Source organism: Zalophus californianus, chromosome 3 (assembly GCF_009762305.2).
Source record: "Zalophus californianus isolate mZalCal1 chromosome 3, mZalCal1.pri.v2, whole genome shotgun sequence".
Classification (NCBI taxonomy): Eukaryota; Metazoa; Chordata; class Mammalia; order Carnivora; family Otariidae; genus Zalophus; species Zalophus californianus.
The window spans coordinates 61,204,973-61,216,205 of record NC_045597.1 but is presented as its reverse complement, the minus strand read 5'-3'; the positions used below and the strand labels follow the sequence as shown (position 1 = coordinate 61,216,205).

Below are 11,233 nucleotides of genomic sequence, written 5' to 3'. Positions count from 1 at the left end.
GTTATATATATGTGGATGTGTGTTTATATACATATATAACACATCTTCTTTACACACGTGCACGTGCGCGCGCGCGCACACACACACACACACACACACACACACACACGATGGAATATTACTCAGCCATAAAAAAGAATGAAATCTTTCCATTTGCAACAACATGGGTGGATCTAGAGTGTATTATGCTAAATGAAATAAGTCAATCAGAGAAAGACAAATATCATATGATTTCACACATATGTGAAATTTAAGAAACAAATAAAATAAACAAAGGAAAAAAGAGGCAGACCAGAAAACAGACTCTTAAATGTAAAGAACAAACTGATGGTTTACCAGAGGGGAGGTGGGGGCCAATGGGTGAAATAGGTGAAGAGGATTTAGAGTACATTTATCACAATGCACACTGAGGAATATGTACAATTGTTGAATCATTATATTGTACACCCGAAACTAATGTAACATTCTATGTTAATTATACTAGAATTTTAAAAATTTGTAATAAAATTAGGTAAAAAATGCTTAAAAAGAGCCTTGTCCGTATATTTATCATACATACACATCTATTCTATATACAGAATTACATATATTCCAACTTGTTTTTCTGAAGTTTGTCCTAATTTTAAATTTAATTTTCTGGGCATAAAGGTTTCCTTGAGTAGTTAAACAGACTGGCGCACCTGGGTGGCTCACTCAGTTAAGTGTCTGCCTTCGGCTCCGATTGCGATCTCAGGGTCTTGGGATGGAGCCAGTCTTCAGGCTCCCTGCTCAATGGGGAGTCTGCTTCTTCTCCCTCTCTCTCCCCCCACTTGTGCTCTCTCTCTCTCTCACTCACTCTCAAATAAGTAAATAAAACCTTTTTTTAAAAAGTAGTCAAATGTATCAATTTTTTAATTTATAATTCTGCCTATGTTACAATACTAAAGAGAAATATTCTGTACCCAAGATTATATAAATAATCCAAGAGAAACTTTATTTTCTCCCAGTTTATAGATTCATTAAAAACTTGTTTACATTTAACTCTTTAGCCTACCAAACTTTTGATTACAACTATGAGGTAAGAATCTAACTATTTTTTCCTATTGTTTAGGCAATTATACTAACATTTATGAAATAATCCATCCTTTCTTCAATTGAAGTGCTGTTATTAATATATAACAAATTCTTAAATTTAAATCTGCTTCCGGACTTTTTATTCTGATTGGTTCTTCTGTCTCTGAGTCCCATACCAATACTATACTTTCAATCAGTATCATTTTATAATGTATTTTGACATCTGATATGACCCTTATCTCCTTATGTTTTTTAAAGACCATATTATCTTTAATGTTTAACTGCTCTTCTTTTTCAAAATGTCCATTATTCTCACATATTTATTCTTCTATATATTTTTTCAACTTTAGTTTCTAGGGCAGCTTTAGGTTCACAGCAAAATTAAGGGGAAAGTACAGAGATTTCCCATATGGTCCTGCCCACATCCCCCCATGCATAGCCTCCCCGTTATCAGCATCCGCCACCAGTGGTACATTTATTGCAAATGATGAACCTACATTGACATATTTCTTTCATATATTTTTATACTGTGTTACATATAGTATATTCTTTCATATGTTCTTTATACTAATTTTGGCACCTTTCCTCTTTCTGCCCCCCCAACAAATCCTTTGGGGCTTTCATTGAGATACTACTAAATTTATATGTGAATTCAGGAAGACATTACTCTTTACAGTATTAAAACATCAAGAAACAGAGTTTATCCTTACATTTATGTAGGTCTTTGATTGCGACCCTCAGTCAGGATTTGTAGATTCTCTTAGCCTAGCATATTTCATGTTAAGTTCATTCTTAATGTTGTTATTGTTAAATAGGATATTTTTTTCATTGTACTTTTTAATTTTTACCCAGACTATTGACTTATTTTTTCCCTTTTTTTAAATTAACATATAATGTATTATTTGTTTCACGGGTACAGGTCTGTGATTCATCAGTCTTACACAATTCACAGTGCTCACCATAGCACATACCCTCCCCAGTGTCCCTCACCCAGCCACCCCATCCCTCCCACAGCTATTGACTTATTTTAAATTACAGCTTCACTGACACATTATTCACATATGATAAAATTCATACTTCTATTGTGTACATTTCAGTGGGTTTTAGTATTTTCACAGGGTTTTGCAACTATCACTGCTATCTACTTTAGAACATGTTTGTCATCCTGAATAGAAACCCCATGCCCATCAGCAGTCACTCCCCATTTCCCCTCCTCCCAGCTCTATGTGTCTCTTCATTAGCTGATTCTAATCTAATTTTTATAATAAAATTGTATCATGAGTATAACTTCCTGAGTTCTGTGTGTCATTCTAGTGAATTATCCAGTCTAAGGGAGTCATGGAAACACCTGAGTAATAGCTACTTGATCAGAAGTGTGGAAGGCCTGGGACCTCCAAAGTGCAGGTAAAGTCGTACAGGCAGTCTTGCTAGGATTGTACCCTTTACCTTATGGGGTGTCCACTAACTTCAGGTGGTTAGTGCCCACATTCAATTGCAGTACATCCAATTGTAGTTGAAGCACAACAAGCTTCTTTTCATGTGGTTTTCGACCAATTGTATGTTGTCTTTGGAGAAAAGTCTACTTAACTCTTTTGCCCATTTTTAAATGGGATTATTTATCTTTTTATCATTGAGTTTGCAAGAGTTCTTTATATATTCTGAATATCAGATATATCAGATAGATCAGATATATAATTTGTGATATTTTCTTCCATTCTGTTTTGTTTTTTTTTTTTCACTTTCTTGGTGGTGTCCTTTGAAGCACAGAAGTTTTAAAGTTTGACAACGTCTCATTTATCTATTTTTTTATTTTGTTATTTGTGCTTTGGGTATTATATCTAAGAAACCATTGCCTGACCCAAGAACACGAAGATTTACTTCTACATTTTCTTCTAAGAGTTTTGTACTTTTAGCTGCTATTTTTAGATCTATGAGCCATTTTCAGTTAAGTTTTGTGTATGGTGTGAGGTAGGGGTCCAACTTCATTCTTTTGTATGTGGATATCCAGTTGTCCCAGTACCTAGCCTACTGATTTTTAAATGTTTTGTAACTATCCATCTGACGTTAGTTCTAATAAATTTAATGGATTCTTCTATTTTTTTCAAGTAGATAATATCATGTATGAATGATAAATTTGGCTTCTCTTTGACAATATATGTAACTTATTATTTTGTCTTCTCAGATATTAGAAAATGGTGGTGATCACATCATCTTTGTATTATTCTTCACATTAATGGGAGTGTTTTTAGAATTTTGCCACCACTAATTATGGTACTTTGTCCTTATTCAGTAATAAATGCCTTTTGGTACCTACCATTGTATCTGTATTTTGCTGTACTGGTATAAACTGAGGAAACATGGCATTGCTATAAGATTTCTTTAAAATTATGCTTAAGAATATATTATTATAATTTCTACTTGCATATGACTTTATAATTATTGGAGAGGAGTGCCTTTAACAGTCATTTTTGAGGAATATTTTTCTACAACAATATTTATCCAGAGGAGTTCATTTTTCTATTTAAAAAAATATAAGACCTAGCAAACCATAAGAGACTCTTAACTCTAGGAAAGAAACTGAGGGTTGCTGGAGGGGAGGAGGGGAGGGGTGGGTGATGGGCAGTAAGGAGGGCACTTGAAGGAATGAGCACTGAGTATTATATTCAACTGATGAATCACTGAACTCTATCCCTGAAACTAAAAATATACTGTATGTTAACAAAATTGAATTTAAAGAAAAAATTTAAATAAATAAATAAGGCCTTCTTCATACATGAAAGTGTTTTTGACTCTATATAGAAGAGAATGAATTTCTTTTAAATACTGTAGTTTTATTTTAAAAGTAAGTCGATTCATGTACTTGAATAGATAATTCACAAACACTGTTCAGTTTTCAAAAGGTAGAATATGCTACATACCATAGAACAAAAGAACAAAATCTCTTTTTTACCCCTCTTCTCTAGCCAGCATGTCCTTCCCCCTGAAAGCAATTACTATATTCTATTAAAGAGGAGGAAGCAGGATTTTTTAAATAAAAATACACACACACACACACACACACACACACACAAAATATCTGTAATATATACAAAATATATCAAATGTTTACCTGAGGAAAACAATGAGCTGAGCCATCCTAAGGAGTCAGACAGAAGGCAAAGACTTGATAAAGAGTCTGGTCACAAAAAGAAGAAACGGAGAAAACTTTTTGGTGTTTTTCCAATATTGTCAGTTACTAGTTTATTTAAACTCTGAGTTCATTTTCTCATGAAGTTACAGCAAGAGATAAATCTGGAATCCATGCCACATTAACGGCATTAGATATAAATGTCTACCACCTCAGCTTCCCAGACCTCAGATGGCAAACAGGATAGAAACCATGCATTCCTGAGGTGCAACCAATCCAGAGTACAAAATGACAAACCAAATGACAAACACAAAATGTACCAAGCTTCTTCAATTAGATGAGAGAAGCTTAAATAAATCAAAATCATGGTACAAAAATAACTTAAAAGGCTTTCCCCAAATAAATCTGTATTGTGTTGTAAACAACTGAACAGTCATTGGAACCGGGGTGTGTAAAGAGGGCGAGCTGGCTCTTTGGTGCAGGCGGGCACCTTGAGTAGAGTGGCCCTAATGCAGCCCCAGGATTGATAAAGCTGTGGGTAGGGGAGGGGTTGTAGGAGGAATAGTGGACCCCAGGAGTAGGGGGATGGGAGGCAATGGGGGAGGAGGTGGGGGGATGGGAGGCAATGGGGAAGGGGAGGAGGATGGGAGGCAATGAGGGAGGGGGAGGAGCTGATTCAAGCAAACCAAACTCACAAAAGGATGATTTATCAACAGAAATGCCATTTGTTCATTAACCAGCACAAAGGAATTAGAGGAGTGTTTTATTCATTCTGCAGAGAAACCTAACATGCTGTTCATTCTGCAATAGAGTGTATTTACTGCTGGGGATCAGGATACTCTGGCCAGTAAATACAGTAAATACTATCCCTGACACAGTGTTGGGTGAACCCTGATATATAATATCCTTTGGTTTCTACTTTTTTTTTTTTTTTTTGGTCTTTTCGTTCCAGTTTCTTCTTTTAACACATCATTCCTTCAGATCAATCACAGTAAAACCAGAGTTACTCCACAGCGTTTGTTACTGGACAAAGTCTCCTGTGGTCTCCCCTCCCTCCTCAATCCTTAGAGTGGGCATTTCTCTGGATGGCTGAGAGATAATAGTAACATAATGTGGCGGTCACCTGCACAGGTTCTGGGCCACATGGCCTCGGTTCCAGTCCAGGCCTGGCCATTTGCCAGCTGTGTAACCTCCCGTGGTTATTTAACTTCTTTCCTCCTGGGAAAATGGAAATAACAGTACTTGGTTCAGCAAGTCATCGAGAAGACTATATGAGCTAATTCATGTTGGACCCTGAACATGATGCCTAGCATAGGCAGAGCACTCAAAAAAATGTTAGCCATTAGTATTAAGGCTACTGTCCTCTACCTCTGTTGATTTGTAGTTGTTTCTGCTCACAGAGAATAAGCCATCTTTAACTCTTTGCCCGAATGAAGGAAAAGAAAAGAAATCAAATGAGACCAATTTGATTCCGTGAAAAGTCTGAAATGCCTTCAATGTTTCAAAGAAATGCAATCTCTTTGTATTGCTTCCCAATTTGAATACAGTACAACCTCAAATAACATGGAGAAGAAGGGAATAAATAAGTAAAATTTTTTAAAGGAGAATAAGTAAAAAAAGAGGGAACTTCATGTAAAAAGGCAATTTGTAATAAAGAAATATTTCTGAAGTAGCCAGTACGTATCCAGTTATTCTGCTTGCTTCTAGTCTTGCCTTTCTTAAATCTATTTGCAACACAGCAACCAAAATCATTTTTCTTTTTTCTTTTTTAAATTTTAATTGTTTTTAAAGATTTTATTTATTTGAGAGAGCACACACACAAGTCGGGGGGGCAGAAGGAGAAGGAGAAGCAGACTCCCCGCTGAGCAGGGAGCCCTGGAATCATGACCTGAGCAGGTGCTTAACAGACTGAGCCACCCAGGCACCCCCAAAATCATTTTTTCAAAGACTAAGTTAGATCATGTCATTTCTCTGTTCAACATCTTCACATGGCTTCCCAGTTCATTTGAAGTAAAAGCCAAAGTCTTTGCAATGCCCTACAAGGCCTTGCATAATCCGCTCACTCCCTTCCCCACCCTATCTCTATGATGTAACCTCCTCTCCCTTACTTACTCAGCACAGACCTCACAGGACCCTGTGCTGTTCCTTAGTCATGCCAGGAACACCTGCCTCAGGGCCTTTGCACTTGTGGTTTCCTCCTCATGGAGTCCTCTTCTTCAAAGTCACATCTCCTTTAAGACCTTCCTCAAATGCCACCTTCCCTGACTCTCCTGCTTAAAACTGTAATGTCTTCCCCATCCCCACCGCTGTCTAGTTTCCTTTCCTGCCCTCATTTCTCTCTAGCATTTCTCTCTATATTTACTGATTTATTTTGTTTGTAATCTGTCTTACCCCACCCTCCCTGCGATATAAGAGCCACCTCAGGGGTTTCTGTGTGTTTTGTTTATTGCTGCATCCGAATCCCTAGCATAGTGATGGCACTCTCCGTGGGATGAAGGAATGAATTCGTGAACTGTGCTAGGTGCTTTTATATATGTCATCTCACCTACAGATTTCGGTAAAGATCTGATTTTCATAATAAGACATCACTAAATAGTAGCCATTATTATAATCACATATTTTTCTATTCAACAATGGGTGTTTCTGGAAATTAAAAATGGACTGAAAGCATTTTGAAGTTCTTGAAGATGGAATCTGAAAAACACTGTTTATTTTAACGTGTGGCTGTCCTTTAAAGGCATCTTACATAAGATGGAGATTCAGAGGAAGAAGTTGTTTTTAACTTCTCGGTATGAATGACAAGAAATTAGGAATTTTCCTGTAAATTTAAGTTGACCTTTTCTAATTTTAGCCTGAATTCCCCGTCCCCCCCCCCCCAAAAAAAATGATTTTTAAGTTTGTCCAAATGGTGCGTGACAGCAGAAGTGTGGGCCCGGCTGTCCCTGCTGCTGTCTTGTGGGAGATAAGACTGGCCCTACTGGACTGCTGGTATCCGTTACAGTGATGACATGAAAGAAATGTTTGTAAGAACAAATGTTTGGTTCCAGGCTGTAGCCTAATTTAATAGTGTGCTTGAAAAAAGCAGAGTTGATGATTCATTCCTAAACCCCTGGGGAGGGAGGGGTGATTGTAAACCATTTGGAAAGGGGTGAGAAAGCCTAACGTGATGCTAATGCAGAAATCTTAAACAACCACCGAGAAGTCTTGTCTGAACGCGATTGCATGCTGGTTTTCTCCCCGAATGATTTTAGCTGGGGGAAGACTGTGCGATTCAAAAGCCCTCTCCCTCTGCTCTGATTTGGGGAGTGGGAGGTTAGAACTGGATTGATTTGTTGATAGTTCCAGATAGTATGAAGTATTTGGATGAAAGATTACCCCCGAGGTTTCCATACTTGTGGTTTTCCTTAAGACATCACATGTGATTGTAATTTTTTTTTAGGGGCCACAACCCTAGGGAAATTTTTATGGAAGAAGGAAGAGAACTTTTTTCTTTTTCTTTTTTTTTTTTTTTAACAGAAACTAAGATTTAAGACACATCAGCCATCTAAGTAGGTGGAGTAGACAGCTGCCGAGGGCAAGACCCAAAAACCCCTCCCACAGCTTGCTTGTGGATGCCTGAGACTTTGAAAATCAGGAATTCATTTTCTTGGATTAAGATTTCATCTATTAAAATACTAACAGCCCTCCTCAGGATCCTATGTGAAACTCCCTGAGCCATTTTCACTCTGATGGTAATGGCCTCCCTGGCTCCAGATCTAACAGGTTTTCCCAACTGGGTGGGGAGAGAGCCAGCAGATCCTGGCCCTTCAGAGATGAGGCTATAGGGTGAGAGGGGGTTGCAGGGGGAGACACCCCCAGAGGAGCCCACCAAAGATCATCAGATGGCGAGGAAGCACAGCAAGACAATGGGAAAGTTTTTCTGTCTGTAAAACCATTTTTACCCATTCGTACCATAGCCTCCCTGCCCTGCATACTGGAGGAATATAAGGTTGATATGGTAACATGGTCCAGAGAAAGCCCGCCCACCCGAGTCTCAGGCAACCCTAAACCCCAGTTGGGATTATCCTAGCACTTAATCCCTCAACGTTAGCCAAACCGCTTGCTTACTTTGACCAATGTTTTTCCATAACGACCAGAGCCATTCTAATGTACCATTTAAAAGGTATTGTATAAAAGACTTCTGACACCCTTCAGGGGGTTGGGGGGATGAATCTTTCTCCCGCACAGTGTTATAAAGGAGGGAAATCACTGCGGCTGTGTGCAAATGACTCGAGTCCTGCAGTGGTCTGTCAGCTCCTTGGACTAGTGTTACTGGTTGCATGGTTACCTCACTGACATAGCCATGACATTTTATTTTCACTTCTCACCACTTAACTTAGATATTTCCTTTCATGTAACTTTCAAAACAATTTAGGACCAGGGCACCTGGGTGGCTCAGCTGGTTAAGCGTCTGCCTTCGGCTCAGGTCATGATCCCAGGGTCCTGGGATCGAGCCCCGCATCGGGCTCCCTGCTTCTCCCTCTCCCACTTCCCCTGCTTGTGTTCCTGCTCTCACTATGTCTCTCTCTGTCAAATAAATAAATAAAATATTTTTTAAAAGTTAAAATTAGAAAAAAAACAATTTAGTACCTAAGAAGGGTGAAAAGGAGATTTTTATGAAGCTTGGCTTATTATGCCACTTAAAAATAATTTGCAGTATAGTATATGTCTTTCTTCTTAAAGCTCCGACACAGCTGTTCAAAAAAAAACCCCAAAACTCCTCTTGTCCTGTAAAGATTACCAAGTTTTTTCACCATCTTTCATTTCTTTACCACATATTATGCACAGACTACGTAGCAGAGACTGGGCTGGGCGCTAAGGCCCCAGAGCTGTGATGCACTGTCCCGACCTCGGATTGCTCAGTCTTGTCAATGGGAGGAGACAGACAAATTATCACCTGCTAAGACGAGGAGGGAGGCGGAAGGTGCCCCACCCATACTGGGACGTCCAGAAAGCTTTTCTGTGGAAATGTAGTATCTGAGCTGAGAGTTTTAAGGATGTGAATAATGTAAGAATTACCCAGAGGAAGAGGTATGTGTGGGGGCGGGGGAGGGAGGCGGGGGGGGGGGGGGGAGTGCTGTTCCAGGCAGAGGAATAGCATATGCAAAGAAATAGTGGAGAGAGAACACTATCCTGTCTGTCTTCACTTCTCTAGGCCAGGGCCCAATTCTTACTCATCCCTGGATCTCTGGTACCTGTCAGGCCTGTCATAAGTATTCATGAATATTTGTTGAACTTCAGTGAATTGAATTGCAAACATTTATTGCTGTTTTCTAGATGTTGGTGATGGGGTAGTGGCTGAAACAGAAGTTTCTGTTCTCGTGGTGCTAGGGGAGGCATTACTGTGAGTCAGCATTTACTAAGAACTTCCTACCTGCCAGGCACTGTCCAAGAGATTTATGTATTCACTTGTTCAATCTTCACAACAAGCCTGTAGTAGGTATTACAGTATTATCCCAGTGTGTTACTGCTGAGGACACAGAGAGGTTAAGAGACTTATCCAAGCCTACCCAGCTTGTGAGCAGTGGAGCTGGAATTCAAAGTCAGGAAATCGTGGCTTCCAGAGTCCGTCCTAATCTCTACAGTGAGCCATTCAAAAATTTCAAGATGCCTTTCAGTCTTATTTTTGGAAAATGAAATAAAAAGAAACTCTAAATATCCACTCCTCCTTGATCCTTTTTCTCTTTAGCGACCTAAGATTTAATTTTATTTGGCATAAGCTTGTGAGAATAATAGACATTTTGAAAAGCAGGAGTGGGATTGGGGCGCCTGGGTGGCTCAGTCAGTTGAGTCTGACTCTTGATTTTGGCTCAGGTCATGATCTTGAGATTGTGGGATCAAGCCCTGTTTCAGGCTCTGAGCTCAGCACGGAGTCTACTGGAGACTCTTTCTTTCTCCTTCTCCCTCTGCCCCTCCCCTGCTCGTGTACTGTCTCTAAATAAATAAATTAATTTAAAAGAGTAGGGTTAAAATTAAAGATAATATGGCCTTTAAAAAAGGAAAGAGGAGATAATCGTCATATCAGATATCAAAAAGTATTAAAAATATACTGAATAAAAATAGAGGCATGGTGACTATAGTTAATGGTACTCTATCATATATGTGAAAGTTGCTAAGAGAGTAGATCTTAAAAGCTCTATGCAAGAAAAAATACTTGTAACTATGTGTGGTGATGGATATTTACTAGACTTATTGTGGTGATCATCTCCTAATATATACAAATATTGAGTCATTATGTTGTACATCTGAAACAAATACTATAATGTATGTCAGTTATATCTCAATCAAAAAAAAGAGAAATATATATAGCGCTCGCTTTGGCAGCACATATACTAAGATTGGAGTGATACAGAGAAGATCAGCGTGGCCCCTGTGCAAGGGTGACAAATTCGTGAAGCGTTCTATATTAAATATGTTTATGTGTGTGTGTGTGTGTGTATGTCTGTGACCCCCAGGCCCCTCTCACTCTTATCTACCTCCATTCTTTTTTTTTTTAAGATTTTATTTATATATTTGGCAGACAGAGAGAGAGAGAGAGAGAGCGAGAGAGCAAGCAGGGGGAGTGGCAGAGAGAAAGGGAGAAGCAGGCTCCCCACGGAGCAGGGAGCCCGATGCGGGTCTCCATCCCAGGACCCCGAGATCATGACCTGAGCCCAAGGCAGATGCTTAACCGACTGAGCCACCCAGGCGCCCCGACTACCTCCACTCTTGATGGGGAGGTTTTGGTGGCCCTGAGAGGCCCCTGGGAATAAACAGTTACGTTTATCTCCTTTGAACAGGGTAAGGAAGCTTGCCTCCACCCTCTACCTGTGTAATGGGCGCTTGGGGATGGGGCAGACGTTAATCCGAGAAACCAGGGCCTGACAGGCTCCACCGTGGAACATACCATCCATCTGGCACCCCCCGCCCCGCCCCTGTGCCATTTTGTTGTTCGTGCTCATGTCCTTTTGCAGTTTCTTTCCTGCATGTCTTTGTTCCTAAGGAATAAAATTGTTATTGGACCTAGAAAAAAAA

The 11,233-nt window shown here is 39.5% G+C and overlaps 1 non-coding gene across 1 annotated transcript; it reads left to right on the top strand.

Moving 5' to 3' along the window:
- The first annotated feature begins 10,527 nt into the window (after window positions 1-10,527).
- On the top strand, window positions 10,528-10,630 carry LOC113921140. Its single transcript, XR_003519542.1, has one exon. It is a non-coding gene; the product is annotated as a U6 spliceosomal RNA (small nuclear RNA).
- The last annotated feature ends 603 nt before the right edge of the window (window positions 10,631-11,233 follow it).